General features: G+C 43.4%; 1 protein-coding gene across 3 annotated transcripts in view; it reads right to left on the bottom strand.

The window, feature by feature from the left end:
• Nucleotides 1-15,832, bottom strand: part of RIN2 (Ras and Rab interactor 2) — a 208,920-nt gene that overhangs the window by 179,774 nt on the left and 13,314 nt on the right. The gene's annotated exons all lie outside the window — the stretch shown is intronic.

Genomic DNA, 15,832 nt, shown 5'->3' with positions numbered 1-15,832 from the left:
CCTTCCAAGGAGTAGGCGTCTTTTAATTTCATGGCTGCAATCACCATCTGCACTGATTTTGGAGCCCAAAAATAAAGTCTGACACTGTTTCCACTGTTTCCCCATCTATTTCCCATGAAGTGATGGGACCAGATCAGCCACAAAAAAGAATGAATGATCTGCAGCAGCACGGATGGACCCAGAGATTATCACAGTAAGTGAAGTAAGTCAGACAGAGAGCAACCATCTGATACCACTTATATGTGAAGTCTAAAAACATAATATAAGTGAACTTACTCACAAAAGAGAAACAGACTCACAAATACAGAGAACAAACTAATGGTTCCCAAAGGGGAAAGGAGGGGAAAGGGATAAATTAGGAATTTGGGATTAGTAGGCACCCACTACTATATATAAGATAGATAAACCACAAGAACCTACTGCACTGCAGAGGGTATTACATTCAATACCTTGTAATAACCTATACTAGAAAAGAATCTGAAAAAGAATATGTATAACTGAATCACTTTGCTGTATACCTACAACTAACATAACATTGTAAATCACCTACCCTTCAATCAAAAAAAAGAAAAAAAGAGTATGTTACTTGAAATCTTAAAAAAAAAAAAAAAACCAAACAGGTTGAAAAGAACAGGCTACCAATGGATGGTGCCAACAGTAGTTAAGTGTCAAAAGAAAACATTGTTCCATAATCCTAGTAAATTGGGAAATGTGGAGTTACACAGAGCAAAACAGGTTACTTTGTTGCAAGATTTCTAGGGTCTCTCTGAATATGACCTGGAAGAGTTTAAGTATGTCCCAGCGCTATCTTCCAAATTTTTCTGCCCAAAGAGCTTTTGTTCGTGAACACCTCAGGGTCAAGCCAGCTGTGAAAGATGGTGACCTGGCATATTTTTTCTTCCTCTCTTTTTCTTTCCTTTCTTCCTCTCCTTTTCCTTAATTGTCGTAGGGAAAGGCGTTGCCATTTCTCTCTCTAGAGGAAAGGCCAGAGAGGATGCTATAAAGCAAACTGTCCTACTGCCATCAGAATAAGACCCCTGATGGCTGGGCCATCCAGCGGAGCAGCCTCCAGCCCCGCACGGCTATGGATCACCCGAGCCATGCAGACTCCGAGTTGAGATGTATAGAAAATAGACACCAAGTTCTGAAGACTTAGTACAAAAAAGTAAAATACCTCATTAACAATTTTTTACACAGACCTCATGTTGAAATATTTGATACACTGAATTAATTAAATAAAACATATTATTAAAATTCATTTAACCTGTTTAACATTTTTTTAATATAACCACTAGAAAATTTAGAATGACATGTGGCTCCCACTACATTTCTATGGGACAGCATTTCTCTATGGAATAGCCCTCAAGGCCTTACTGGCTCCTGGTATACCAGAATACAGTTGGTGTATTTGCTGTCTTCTGAATACACGCATACACACAGACACACACACACATACACAGACACAGAGACACACACATGGAGGACGCTTAGCCTAAAACCCCTTGTTCCTTGATGCCAGGTCCTGCTACAATCCAAGCTTTCCTTTAAGCTCCATCTCAAAACAGAGCAGGTCACGGCTGTCATGTATGAAGAACCAATGACATGCCAGGCACCATGTACTATCCCCTGACTCTCTGAAGCCATCCCAGCAGCTGCATAAGGAGAGTAGCAACAGATTCTCAATTTACAGCAGGACAAAGTGAAGTGACCTGGTATTGTCGGATTGGGCTTCCCTAATAGCTCAGTTGGTAAAGAATCCACCTGCAATGCAGGAGATCCTGGTCAGATTCCTGGGTCGGGAAGATCCGCTGGAGAAGGGATAGGCTATACACTCTAGTGTTTTTGGGCTTCCCTGTGGCTCAGCTGGTAAAGAATCTGCCTGCAAAGCGGGAGACCTGGGTTTGATCCCTGGGTTGGGATGATCCTCTGGAGAAGGGAAAGGCTACCCATTCCAGAATTTTGGCCTGGAGAATTCCACAGACTGTAAATTCCATAGGGTCGCAAAGAGTTGGACATGACTGATCAACTATCACTTCCACTTTAGCACCATGAGCTGGGCATGGCAAAACCCAGACTTGTCATCACCGTCCCCACCTTTAACTCCTGGGTGGTCCTCGCCCCCTCCCCACGTCTGCTCTGGGGTCCCGGGTATCACGCTCCCTCACTCCTTTGAAGCCTCACTGCACTTGGTAATACATCTTAGTTTACATACGTTTCCACAGCATGAATTACTATGTTGTACTATTACAATCTCGATTTTGTCTGATCCACATGGTTTTCTCTGAAGACCAGGATGAACTCTGCTCTTGCTTGAGTCTTCACAGAAAATGGCACTTTGGGACCTCCGTGACCGTTTGACTAATATACAGCGTATTATATATTATACTTGAATGTCCTCCTCTCAAAACCTTTTACAAATTACAGACTTTTGCTGGTGAAAGGGGAATAAGGGAAATTGGTGTGGATGCCCACTGCTGACAAGCAGAATAAAATTAGGGGCAGGGCCTCCCTGGCGGTCCAGTGGTTAAGAATCACCTGCCAATGCAAGTGACACTTGGGTTCGATCCCTGGTCAGAGACGGTCCCATGGGCAGCAGAACAGCTAAGCTCACACACCTTGAGCCTGAGCCTGAGCGACCTGGAGCCTGTGCTCCGCAACAAGAGACGCCACAGTCGTGAGAAGCCCACACACTGCAATTAGAGCGTAGCCCTTCTTGCTGCAACCAGAGAAAGCCCATGTGCATCCGTGAAGACCCGGCACGGCCAAAATAAATAAATAAGAATCACGACCTGAAGTACTTCAAATCACTAAAAATCAGAAACGGGGGGCCAAAGAGAGCAGCTGGGTGTCTGTGGTTCCCGCCGGCAGGACCACCTCTAAATACCTTCTAGCTTCTCTCTTTCAGCTCACACTGCCAGGCTGACTCTGTCCTTAATCTTGTCCCCAGAAGGCATCCTGTCCCCCACCTCCCTGACCACAGAAAACTGCCTGAGAAGAAACTGATGGGGGAGGGAAGGAAAACATGCAAGGAATTAGGAGAGTAATTACGGGTATTTCCAAAGCAAGAACATTTCTGGTAAGCTTAGAAGACTCTTCATCCTTTAGCTATTTTGTTGTCAGAAATGGGCACCCCCAAAAAAGTCAGAATGAAGATCCCCTAGAAGTTACAATACCTATGAAAACTAAGGATTCAAATTTGTTATTTATTTTCTATTCCCTTTCCAAAGACTTTTGTGTAATGGAGAAATTTTAGATGTTTCCAATTGCTTTAAAACAGACTTACTGGTTAACTTTCCTTATGCAATGATCTCAGTTTTTCCCTCAGAAGCCAGCTTGCCATGACTTCATGAAGTTTTTCTCACTTCCATGAAAAAACATTCAAAGATGGGGCACACCTTCTCTTCTGAGGATCATTTTATTCTGATATGTATTCTTGCAAAGGATGAGCCAAGAATTCTGTTGCCCTTTGATGCTCTAAACCTTCATACTGTACTAACACATTAAATTAGATTCTTTGATCTCTGCTTAAATATGTAAGATTAAATTAAATAAGATCAACAAGATTGTTTTGAATAATCTTCTCAAATAGGTTCATTGTTTTGGAAACATTCTCTCATCTTCAGAAATGACCAGCAGGTCTAGGAATGCATATATATCCATGATAATTCTGTAAGCGTTTCTATTTCTGTCCTGCCAGTTAAGGAAAGGGGCCACTAGAACATTTGTTTATTCATTTTAACAAACATTTCCTGGATTTTGCTCAGGGTCTCAGCTGGACACTGCAGGGACACAAACAGGGTCCTGTTTTTAAATGTGGGGATCTCAAAGGGACGCAGAAGATGAGGGTAGTTTCAATCAGGGGGCAGGAAGCGAGGCATTTTAGAGAAAACCACTTGGTCAAAAGCAGATGTGCCAAGGTCAAAGCATTGGGATCCTCGTTGGCCCTGGGAGGACTGGGGATGGAAGTGGATAGGCAGCCCAGGAAAGGGCCTGGACCACGGGGAGGAGGGGGGCTTCCATTGTACAATGAAAACAGCAGAGCTGCTGAACCGTGTTGCAGGGTGGGCTGCTGGAGGTGGAAGGGCCTCTTAAGGCAAATAATGAAGACCTGAACTATGGACTACCACCTTGAACTAGCAAGATGGTACCAGACACCAGAGCTGTTACGGAAGGCTGCTGCTGAATATGAGGAAGCTCTAACAGGCCCCCAGAGAGGACAAGGAAGCCTCGAGAAGCAGCTGGTGTGGGCGGGTGGAGGATTAGTACATTTTTAGATAAGCTGAGTCTAAGTTGAAAAGTCCAGCGCTAGTTGAAATATTAAGAGGAGTAAATGTGTGTTTCTGTTTCAGGACAGAAAGTCCCCTCCCAGCAAACCCACAGATATACATATCTGTGTATATCTCCACGCACAGATAGTGAGTGAAGGGAGAGTGGTCACAGCTGCCCTTGTGATCAACAAAGCCAGGAATCAAGTTTCCTGTGTGGGAAGCAGGCATCCTGACCGCTGGCCTTACTAAGACGAGAGGAATTGCCCGTGTGAGTGGGTGTAGGTGTTTTTTTTTTAATATAATTTTTTTATTAGAGTATCAGTTCGGTTCAGTTCAGTTACTCAGTCATATCCAACTCTCTGTGACCCTATGGACTGCAGCACGCCAGGCCTCCCTGTCCATCTGGAAGTAAACTCCCAGAGTTTACTCAAACTCATGTCCATTGAGTTGGTGATGCCATCCAACTATCTCATCTTCTGTCATCCCCTTCTCCTCCTGCCTTAAATCTTTCCCAGCATCAGGGTTTTTTCAAATGAGTCAGTTCTTTGCACCAGGTGGCCAAAGTATTAGAGTTTCAGCTTCAGCATCAGTCCTTCCAAAGAATATCCAGGACTTATTTCCTTTCAGATTGACTGGTTTCATCTCCTTGCAGTCCCAGGAACTCTCAAGAGTCTTCTCCAACACAGTACGGTGGGTTCACAATGTAGTGATAATTTCTGCGTGTACATATATCCCCTCTTTGGGGGATTTCCTTCCCATTTAGGTCACCACAGAGCACTGAGCAGAGTCCCCTGTGCTATGCAGTTATCATTAGTTATTTATTTTATACATATTAATGTATATATGTCAATATCACTTTTTCCAATTCACCCTACCACACCCCCCCCATTGATATATATATATACCCCCTTGGTATCATATATTTGTTCTCTATGTCTGTGTCCCTGTTTCTGCTTTGTAAACAAGATTGTCTGTACTTAATTTTTTCAGATTCCAAGTAAATGCATTAATATATTTTGTTTTCTCTTTCTGACTTACTTCACTCTGTATGACGGTCTCTAGGTCCATCCACGTCTCTGCAAATGGAACAATTTCATTCTTTTTTTTGGCTGAGTAATATTCCATTTATGTATGTACCACATCTTCTTTATTCATTCATCTGTTGATGGACATTTAGGCTCTTTCCATGGGTCTATGATTATTTCACTTTTGGATGATTTGGTCTGAGGTTCCAGAGGGCAAGGGGTGGATTCTAGGGCATGGTGACTGCACCATTAGGAATGAAATCTCATCCCAGCCCTCTCTTTGAAGTCTCTTCTCTCTATTGTGACCCAGGATATTAGACAAGTTGTTCACCATGCAGCCAATGCAGGAACCACCCAACCTTGGGCTTCATCAGAAAGCTTAAGACTGGTACTCATGTTCTCAGTTCCTGCATTTATAAGGATTATCACATTCAAAGACAAGGTAGACAATTCTCCCAAGAATTCTCGTGTCACTTACTTTTGCAAAAAGCAGTAGATATTTAAAGATCTAAAACTACAAAGAAGAAAACCACCTGAGGATAACTCAGTTCTTTTCCAGTGGAAAGGTCAGTTTACAAGGTACATTTAGACAGCAACCTAATTCTTCTTAAAAGAGACATGTTCTGGGGCTATTAACGTCCTCTTTAAAAACCTTCCAAAACAAAACTACTGAAAAGGGCGCCAGTAGTAAAGAACCCACCTGCCAATGCAGGAGATGTAAGATATACGGATTTGATCCCTGGGTTGAGAAGATCCCCCGGAGAAGGGAATGACAACCCACTCCAGTATTCTCTCCTGCAAAATTCCATGGACAGAGTCTGGCGGGCTGCAGTCCATAGGATCGCAGAGTCAGACGCGACAGGGCAACAGAGCATGCACAAACACACACCCACACACACACAAGGTATTAGGCTAGCTACTCCTCCTCTAACAGTCCTTTCTTCTGACACTATTCATTCTGGATATCCATCACTGCATAACAAATCACACAAGACTTGGTGGCTGAAAACAACCAGCATTTTATTATCTGGTTTGCGAGGGTCTGGAATTCGGGTAGGGCTTCACTGAGCGGTTCTGGCTGAGTCCTGAACGGGACTGCAGCCGGAGAAGAAAGCAGCTGGGACAAAGCTGGGGCTGGGGGAGCAGCCAGGCATCTTTCTCTTACTTCTTGTAGGTTCAGACCATGCAGTCTCTTCCCTCGGACCAGTCTGGGCTTCCTCACAGCATGGCGGTCTCAGAATATCCCGAGGACAAGGTGGAGAAAGCATCACCTTTTCCAACTCATCCCCTAAGGTTGTGTTATTTCTGCTACATTCTACTGGTTACAAGCGAGACTCAAACCTGCTGCTGCTGCTAAGTCACTTCAGTCGTGTCCGACCCTGTGCAACCCCATAGACAGCAGCCCACCAGGCTCCCCCGTCCCTGGGACTCTCCAGCCAAGAACACTGGAGTGGGCTGCCATTTCCTTCTCCAATGCATGAAAGTGAAAAGTGAAAGTGAAGTCGCTCAGTCGTGTCCGACTCCTAGCGACCCCATGGACTGCAGCCCACCAGCCTCCTCTGTCCATGGGATTTTCCAGGCAAGAGTACTGGAGTGGGGTGCCATTGCCTTCTCCGAGACTCATACCTAGCCAGATGCAAAAAGAAGAGAGTAGAGTTCACCCCTGAATGGGGTGGGAGGACAAAGAGAACAGGCATAACGGTGATGACGCTGTGTCTGTCTTTAGAGAAATACAGTCTCCCCCAGCCTAGAGTTGGCTTGTACAACAGATGTCTCATTTAAGGAAGCCAGGGATAGTCTCTTTTTCTAGGTATGTAAACCAGACAAAACATTTCTAAGCTGCTTTTAACACAGAGGAAGGGAAGAAAACATCAAATCTGTTGAGTTGTTTTTTTTTTTTTTAGCCTATATGCAACTTTAATTTAAGCTCCAATACTTTGGTCACCTGATGCAAAGAGCTGACTCATTAGAAAAGACCCTTATGCTGGGAAAGATTGAAGGCAGGAGGAGAAGGGGACGACAGAGGATGAGATGGTTGGATGGCATCACCAACTCAATGGACATAAGTATTAGTAAGCTCCTGGAGATGGTGAAGGACAGGGAAGTCTGGCATGCTGCAGTCCATGAGGTCACAAAGAGTCGGACACAACTGAGCAACTGAACAATAATAACAACAGCAAATTCAACTTTAAAGAATATAACACATGGAAAGTACTTTGTGAACTATAAAATACAGCCTAACTTGTGGTCATTCAAAGCAATTTAGAAACGTCTCTGAAGTTCTATCTCTCTGAAATTGTGATATATTATTAATGGAGATGACACTCTCCTTGGCAAGTTTTATCTACTTAACAAATACCACTTGAGCCACCCTAGGAAAGTATTTGGGTAATTCTTAGAGTCTTTTTTTAACAGAAAACTTGGAAAGTAAAAACCATCACCAAGACTAGCCTTATAAACTGTTTCTCCTTGGAAGAGGCAATAAGTACAGCTGTGGGCAAGGAATGTTTGCCTTGGGCTGCGGTTTAGGGAAGGAAGGACAACAAAGTAGGTGCCAGGTGACCGGTCACTCTGCTCTCTCTGGAAAGGATGGTCCCAGGGACAACACAAATCCATTCACGGAAGCTGAGGTTTATTTCTTCTTCTAGGTTCAGCCAACTCTCATTTCACATCTTCCTGGGTTTTGTCCATTTTAGCTCTTATTTTTAAAAATATCTTTGATTCAAGGTTGACATATATAAACATATATGTGACAAATCTATATGTATGACAGCCTTGAATCAAGAATTTATAAAAAGAAAATGCTTATCTCAGGATATTTAATAATGTTGGAACGCTGTTTGCTATTATCTTCTGTTTGGGGGTGTGTAGATGTGTTTATGGAGAAGGAAATGACAACCCATTCCAGTATTCTTGCCTGGAGAATCCCATGGACAGAGAAGCCTGGCAGGCTACCGTCCATGGGGTCGCAAGAGTCGAACACAACTTGGCAACTAAACCACCACCACCAGATGTGTTTAGAGAGGGGTGCATATTTATCCCCTGAAGTGTTTTGATTCCCAAAGTGTTTTCTTCTCATCACAGCTCTGCGCGTGCATTGCCTGCCGCATTCTGTTCTTTTTGTAATGGATTTTCTTTCCTGGACCAGCAGTGAGCAGGTAGACAGGGGCCTCGGGTGGCTAACGAGGTTTCTCGAGTCACATGCACCCTCTGCTGTTGATGTGGTGAAGTGCACTTTCTTTATTGCACAGAGCGCTTCTGGGCGATTCTAGTCTGCTTTTACAATACTCCTTTTTTTTTTTTTAAATCTCTGCAGGACTCCTCCAATTTTACCCCAATCGCTGTACTTTCTACACATCATCTACAAGAGGCAATGCTCTTTCGGGGTTCCCTTCCTTCTGTTTTGAAACCTCGGGTCCCACATGCATTCCAATATTTCTACCCAGGACAGAACTTGTCTTTCTAGGGGTGATGTTGACTGGTTTGGGTCACCCCACACTCCCGAGAGTCCTGTCCTTTGCTCCAGATTTTCTCTGCTGTCTCTGCCCAGTGCTCCTGACAGGGATGGGCTCAGAGACTCCTGGCTGGACTTGGGTGTTTATCTCATTACTCACAGGAAGTCCTCCCCCAGTTTCAAACCCCACTTACTAACTCTGTGACTTGGGACAAGCTCACTTAACTTCTCAGAGCCTGTGTTTACTTGCCTGTAAAATGGAATCAAGGCACTCATTTCACAACACTGTTCAGGGACCCTGAATGGAGTGACGTCCATAAAGTTTCCAGCATAGTCGGGCCTGTTTTTCTTTTAATCGCAGCCTTTTCAAAAATTCTCATCAGAAAAGTTCTATTCAACTCAGACCTTTTTTTTTTTTTTTTTAAATCATAACCACCCTTAGAAAAACCAAAAAATGACAACTAGGAGCAAAACTATTTCTTTTAGTTCCCTGAATCCAGCTCCTCTGGGATCATTGTTATTCTCAGGCTTTTTAAATGTAACATTGTCCTCTGTGATTTCAAGAGCAAAACGAGCAACATGATGCTGTTTGGTTTTCTGCATTTTGTTGTTGTTGTTGTTATTTAATTTGAAAAAAATAGAAAAAAATCAGTTTGAAATTAAAGTAGCCAACAGACTAGAAGCAACAAACTCTCGAAACAAAACACCAAATGGCCAAAAATAAGTCAGTCTTAGAAGTACAGTTTACAAAATCGCATATCTCATAAAAACAAAAACATGAAATGCTTTTCCTTCTAGATTAGACTGTTTTCTCTCCAGAAAGAGGAGAAAAAAGCAACCAGTGATGTGAGATTAAAATGAAACATAACTGTTATCCATCCCAGCAACAGGCTTCCCAGGTGGCTCAGTGGTAAAGAATCTGCCTGCTGATGCAGGAGACTCAAGTTTGATCCCTGGATTGGGAAGATCCCGGGGAGGAGGAAATGGCAACCCACTCTAGCATTCTCGCCTGAGAAATCCTATAGACAGAGGAGCCTGGTGGGCTATAGTCCACGGAGTCACAAGGGATCAGACATGACCGAGTAACTGAGTGCACGCACGCGTGCACACACACACACGCACCCCAGAAACATCTAAAGAAATGACCCACAGGGCATCAGATGTGGAGTGTGTGAGTTGTAAAAACTTGGGCACATAATTTAACTTTTCTAGGACTCAGTTTCCCCTTCTGAAAGTTAGGTGCTATGCGTCAGCAATTTCGGGGTCTTTTGCTATCTGAAGTTCTTTGTCTATATAAATGCTCATGCAAATTTAATTCTCCATCTTGTCTGAATACCAATATTGCACCTTTTTTATAACACCTGTCAGGGAAGAACATTCATGTAGATAAGTCACAAATTTGTAAATGCCCAGGGCAGTAATACCCCTAGCATTTCTAAAGTTGTCTCTTTAGAAGATAAAGTCTCAAAGGAGACTTCATTTTTCCTCCCCCCTAAAATAAAAATCTACTCAGCAACATCTCAGAGACACGATTTTTTTCTTTTCATTGAAAAGATAGCTTCTGTAGTATGATTTGCCTTTCTGGGAATTTCATTCTATTTGCAGGAAAATAATACCCCGTAAGACTGGATTGTAGCACATGTCACTCGTAATCAGAGATTCCCTCCCAATATCCAATTATATTTTTGTCTGTTTTTAAGAGTGAAATATGACTTAAAAAAAAAAAAACTAAAGGCCTGGGGATGTCGCAAAGCAAGGCTTTGCTCTCCTTGAGCATTTTCTTTGTTTATTCACAGTATTCTTAAGTCCATGTGGAATGACAACTGCACCAGAGCCATGAAAGATTTCATGCGAATAGGAAATCCCCCATCACAAAGAAGGCTGATTCTCAGCTGGACACAGATGCAAAGTTAGAGAAAAACATTGGCAAATGTTCCTGCTGCGAGCCAAGATGCTGCAGTTTCATATCTAGCTGACAATTTATAAAAGCCTCTTTAATCCCCATAGAGTCATTTTAAGGTAACTGGAATGCAGGATTTAAAATTTCGTGTGCAGAAGTAAAAAACATGTGAAGACAGCAGAGCTCAGGTTTCACACCACCTTTTTCTCGGTGGCACTGGGCTACCTCACCCTGGCTCTGTACTGGGGCAGAGAGCCAGCAGAGGTGAGCAGCAACCCACAGGCAGGAGGGGCCATGTGAGGTAGGGATGGGGAACGGCTCCCTGGGCTTAGAAGGGAAGCAGGTGTGTGGACCTGGCCACCAGTGTGGGGGTCAGCCCCACTCCCGGAGGTACAGCTCAATCAGAGCTCCAGCCCCCTCGTCATCAGCGTCCGTCCCTTACCAGCTTCACCAGGATTTCCACAGCCTCTGCCTGCATCCTCAGTCCTTTTAAAGGCTCTGCATGTAAACAGAATGAACAAACAAAAAAACCCCAAACCCTCTGCCATTAGTGATGGAGAAAGGAGGATTAAAAAGCACTCTCTCTTGCTTCTAAGATCAGAATTAAGGGTGCCTGTTTTCACCACTTCTATTCAACACAGTACTGGAAGCCCTAGTCAAAGCAATCAGGCAAGGAAAAAAATAAAAGGTACCCACTGGAAAGAAAAGAGAAATCTCTGTTCAGAGATCACATAATCTTATATGTTAGAAGATCCTGAATATTCTGCAGACAATGAGAACTCAGAAAGAATCCAGCAAAGTTGCAGTGTACAAAGTCAACACACAAAAATCAGTTGTATATACAAAACGTAAATTAAGAAAAGAGTTCCACTTACAATCACATTAGAAAGAATATAATATGTAGGAAAAAATTTAAATTTTGCCAAGGGGGCAAAAGATATACACCAAAAACTAGAAAATGTTGCTGAAAAAAATTAAAACACAAATAAAGGGGAAGACAGCCAGTGTTTGTGGACTGGGAGATTTCATATTGTTAGGACATCAATACTAACCAGATGAAACGCAGTCCCTAAGAAAACACCAATGCCATCTTTTTGCAAAAATCGAAAAAATCATCCTAGAATTCATATAGAATCTCCAGAAACCTTGAATAGCCAAAACAACCTTGAGAAAGAAGAACAAAGTTGGAAGACTCACACTTCCTGATTTCAAAACGTACTATAAAGCTATAGCATAAAGACATAAAGACAGACATGAAGACCAACAGATTAGAACAGAAAGCCCCCAAATAAACCCATGCATATATGGTGAAATAATTTTCAATATGGGTGCCAAGATGGTTCAATGAGGAAAGTCCTTACAACAAAGACCTTTGACTTTCCTAGCACAAAGACTCAGTGCTAGGAAAACTGGATATCCACATGCCAAAGAATGCAGTTGGCCCCTTAACTTATACCATATACAAAAATTAACTCAAAACAGGTCAAAGACTGAAGTGTAAAAGCTAAAATTATGAAACTCTTGGAAGAAAACAGAGGAGAAAAACTTCAAGATACTGAGTCTGGCAATGATTTCTTGGTATGACACCAAAAGCACAGACAACAGGAAAAAAAATAGATAAATTGGACTACATCAAAATTAAAAACATGTGTGCCTGAAAGGACACAAGCAATTAAGTGAAAAAGCAACTCAAAGAATGGGAGAAAATATTTACAAAGCATGTATCTGATAAAGGATTAACATCCAGAATACAGAGAGAACTTCTACAACTCAGTAACAAAAAACAAACAACTAGGTTTAAAGATGGCAAAAGGCTTGGGTAAATATTTCTCCAAAGAAGATATACAAGTGGCTAACAAATAAAAAGATGCTCCATGTAACTAACCATTAGAGAAAGCAAATCAAAACCACGAAGAGACACTGTCATCTATTAGAATGACTATTATCCCCCCTCCCCCAAAAAACCCCACAAAAAACAAAATAAAAAGTGTTAGCAAAGATGTGGAAAAACTGGAACCCTTGTGAACTCTTGGTGGGAATGCAAAATGGTGCAGCTGCTATGGAAAACAGTAGGGCAGTTCCTCAAGAAATTAAAGAATTACCATAGATTTACCATATTATCTGTGGTAATAGAATATCTATGGTAATAGAATTACCATATTATCTAGCAATTCCACTTCTGAGTAAACACCCCTAAAAACTGAAGACAAATATCTCTTCTTAAAGAGATATTTGAACATGCATGTTCATAGATGCATTATTTACAACAGTCAAAAGGCAGAAGCAACCCAAGTGTCCACTGATAGATGAATGGATAAACAAAATATGGTATTATATACAATGGACTACTATCAGCCTTTAAAAAGTAGGAAATTCTGACACATGCTACAATATGGTTGAACTTTGAGGACGTGATGCTAAGTGAAATAAGCCAGTAATTCATGTGGTAAATACACAGTGTTATTTACGCTATATGAAGTAGGCTGATAAACAAGACAAAGACTGTAGTATTCTACTTATATGCAGTACCTAGAGTTGTTAAAATCAGAGACAAAAGTAGAATGGTGAATGCCAGGAGCTGGAGGGAGAGGAATGGGGAGTTACTGTTTATTGGGTATTTCAGTTTGGAAAGATATGAAGAGTTCTGTGGATGGATGGTGGTGAGGACTGTGCAAAACTCTGAATGTACTTAATGCCGCTGAACCATGCCCTTAAAATGGTTAGAATGGTAAATTCTGTTATATATACTGGAGTGGGTAGCCTTTCCCTTCTCCAGGGGATCTTCCCAACCCAGGGATCGAACCCAGGTTTTCCCGCATTGCAGGCGGATTCTTTACCAGCTGAACCACCAGGGATACTGGAGTGGGTAGCCTATCCCTTCTCCAGTGAATCTTCCCAACCCAGGAATCGAACTGGGGTCTCCCGAATTGAAGGCGGATTCTTTACCAACTGAGCTATAAGGGAAGCCCAAATTCTGTTATATTTCACAACTAAAAGAGAAGGAAAAGCTACAACCAGTTGGTTAGCTGAAATGATGAGAATTTGGCAGTCCACCAGCAACCCAGCCTTACAAATAAAACGAGAAGACAGTCGAAGGCAGGATGGGTCGGGGGTGGGGCAGTGCACCTGGACCCTCACCCCACCACCGCCTCCCTTCACTCCCTTTCCTAGTTCATCAACTCGCTGCAAAAAAATTAACGGTAGACTTTAGGGCACAGAAAAGACAGAGGCTTGAGGACACCTAGGAAACTGTTTAATGAACTATAAACATCACAAAAATATTTGTGTATTTCTATTTCAGAAGGAAATTGTGCAACCAGATTTCTTGGGTATTTCTCTACAGCCATGGGTGGGGGGAAGGATCAGATAACGGTGGTGGGGGGGGGCGGTCAGAGGTCACAGGCTCCTGGAGGCACAGAGTCCCACATCCACCCACACCCTCCATCATGAGACAGAAAGTTCCTCAGCCGGCTGACTCTTAAGAATCAGGCTCTGCCCATGGATGCACCTGGGGCCATGCTGTCCAGCCCCCATTAGCTTGACCTTGAGCAGGTCAGGTCACTGGTGCGACCCCAGCCTCCGCCTTCCCCATGTCAAACAGGTACAAGAAGCCTACCCATCTTTAGGACTGGCAGGAGCAGACCTGACAAGACAGCACATGGACTGTGCAGACTCAGTAAAGGTAAGTTCTCACCAGGACTCCCAGGATGGTCAGCCCTCAGGATTCTATCGACAGGCTCCTGCCAAAATCAAGTGGTTTCTTCAGTCTCAATGGAGAAGTCTTCAGCCTTTCTCCATCAGACTCGGAAACCCTGAACCCTATGTTAGAGGGCGCCACATGTGAAAGTTCTGAGTCCCAACTACCCAAGGGGCTCTGTCTGCTGGGAAGACAAGCAGCTAAGGGAAATGAACCAGCATCATCCCTTGAGCTGAAACATTTTCAACCTGTGCATGTCGTCTCAAATACTTTATTTTTGACTGCACTTTGATGCGGTGCATGGGGGCTTCTGGGATCTTAGTTCCCTGCCCAGACATCAAACCTGCACCCTCTGCATTGGAAGGCAGATTCCCAACCACTGGACTGCCAAGGTAGTCCCCCCCTCCCATATACTTTCAGTCATCTCCAGATTACTTATGGTAGCTGATATAAGGGAAACAGTTGTAAATACAAAGTAAATGCTACAAACCAGTTACTGTGTGCTAAGTCGCTTCAGTTGTGTCCAACTCTTTGTAATCCCATGGACTGTAGCCTGCCAGGCTTCTCTGTCCATGGGATTTTCCAGGCAAGAATACTGGAGTGAGCTGCCATTTCCTTCTCCAGGGAATCTCTCCCACCCAGGGATTGAACCCAAACCTCTTACGTCTTCTGCATTAGCATTGGCAGGCAGGTTCTTTACACTGGCGCCACCTGGGAAGCCCAAATAGTTGCTGGTACACAGCAGATTCAAGTTCTTGTTTTGGGGGAGTTTCTGGAATTTTTTTTTAATGTTTTGATCCACAGTTGGTTGAATCCAGAAATGCAGAACCAGCAGATTAGAGGGCAACAATAGCATCCTCCTCCTCACAAGATATGAAGATGACCTGGACGGGGGCGATGGCCAGGAAGACTCAGAGAAACACAAAATGGGTACCACACCTGTTCATTTCAGGGCCTGACCCATGGTACTCAATCGCACTTTGAAAGAATGCAAGGGTTTCATTCCCTTCTAACCTCTTTTCTAAGATAGGAATGCTTTTCTCTGGGCACTTCCAATTCCTTCGAAAGCCACAGTGGCAGCAGACCTGGGGCCAGTGGGGGCGGGGGGCGGGGGGCGTGGGTAATGGCTTTTTCCACCTAAATATTCCTCTCCATCTTCTGCAATCTTGGGCTTCTTGATCTTTTCCCCACTCCTCTACTTGAAAAAATATCGCTTTATCAATGTTGCTCCAAGAAAAATACAATGTGCCCAGAGCACATTCCTGTCTGACTTCCTCTGGAAACACAAGTCAGGGTTGGTTCTACTGACCGCGAGTGTTGTCACCCATCTTCTTGAACAATCCCAAGGCTCTCTCCCGCTTCAGTGCCTGGCTTAGTGGGGCAGGGAGGGGCAAGGGATGCTGGAGCCGGTTCAGATGCAAGCTGAGTTCAGAAACCTGAGTTCTGCCTGCATCAGTCTTCTGAGGGAGAAAAGAGTATAGAGATCTG

The sequence above is a fragment of the Cervus elaphus genome, chromosome 23 (assembly GCF_910594005.1).
Source record: "Cervus elaphus chromosome 23, mCerEla1.1, whole genome shotgun sequence".
In the NCBI taxonomy this organism is placed as follows: domain Eukaryota; kingdom Metazoa; phylum Chordata; class Mammalia; order Artiodactyla; family Cervidae; genus Cervus; species Cervus elaphus.
The sequence above is the reverse complement of the archived record's forward strand: the minus strand, read 5'-3'. Positions and strand labels throughout refer to the sequence as shown.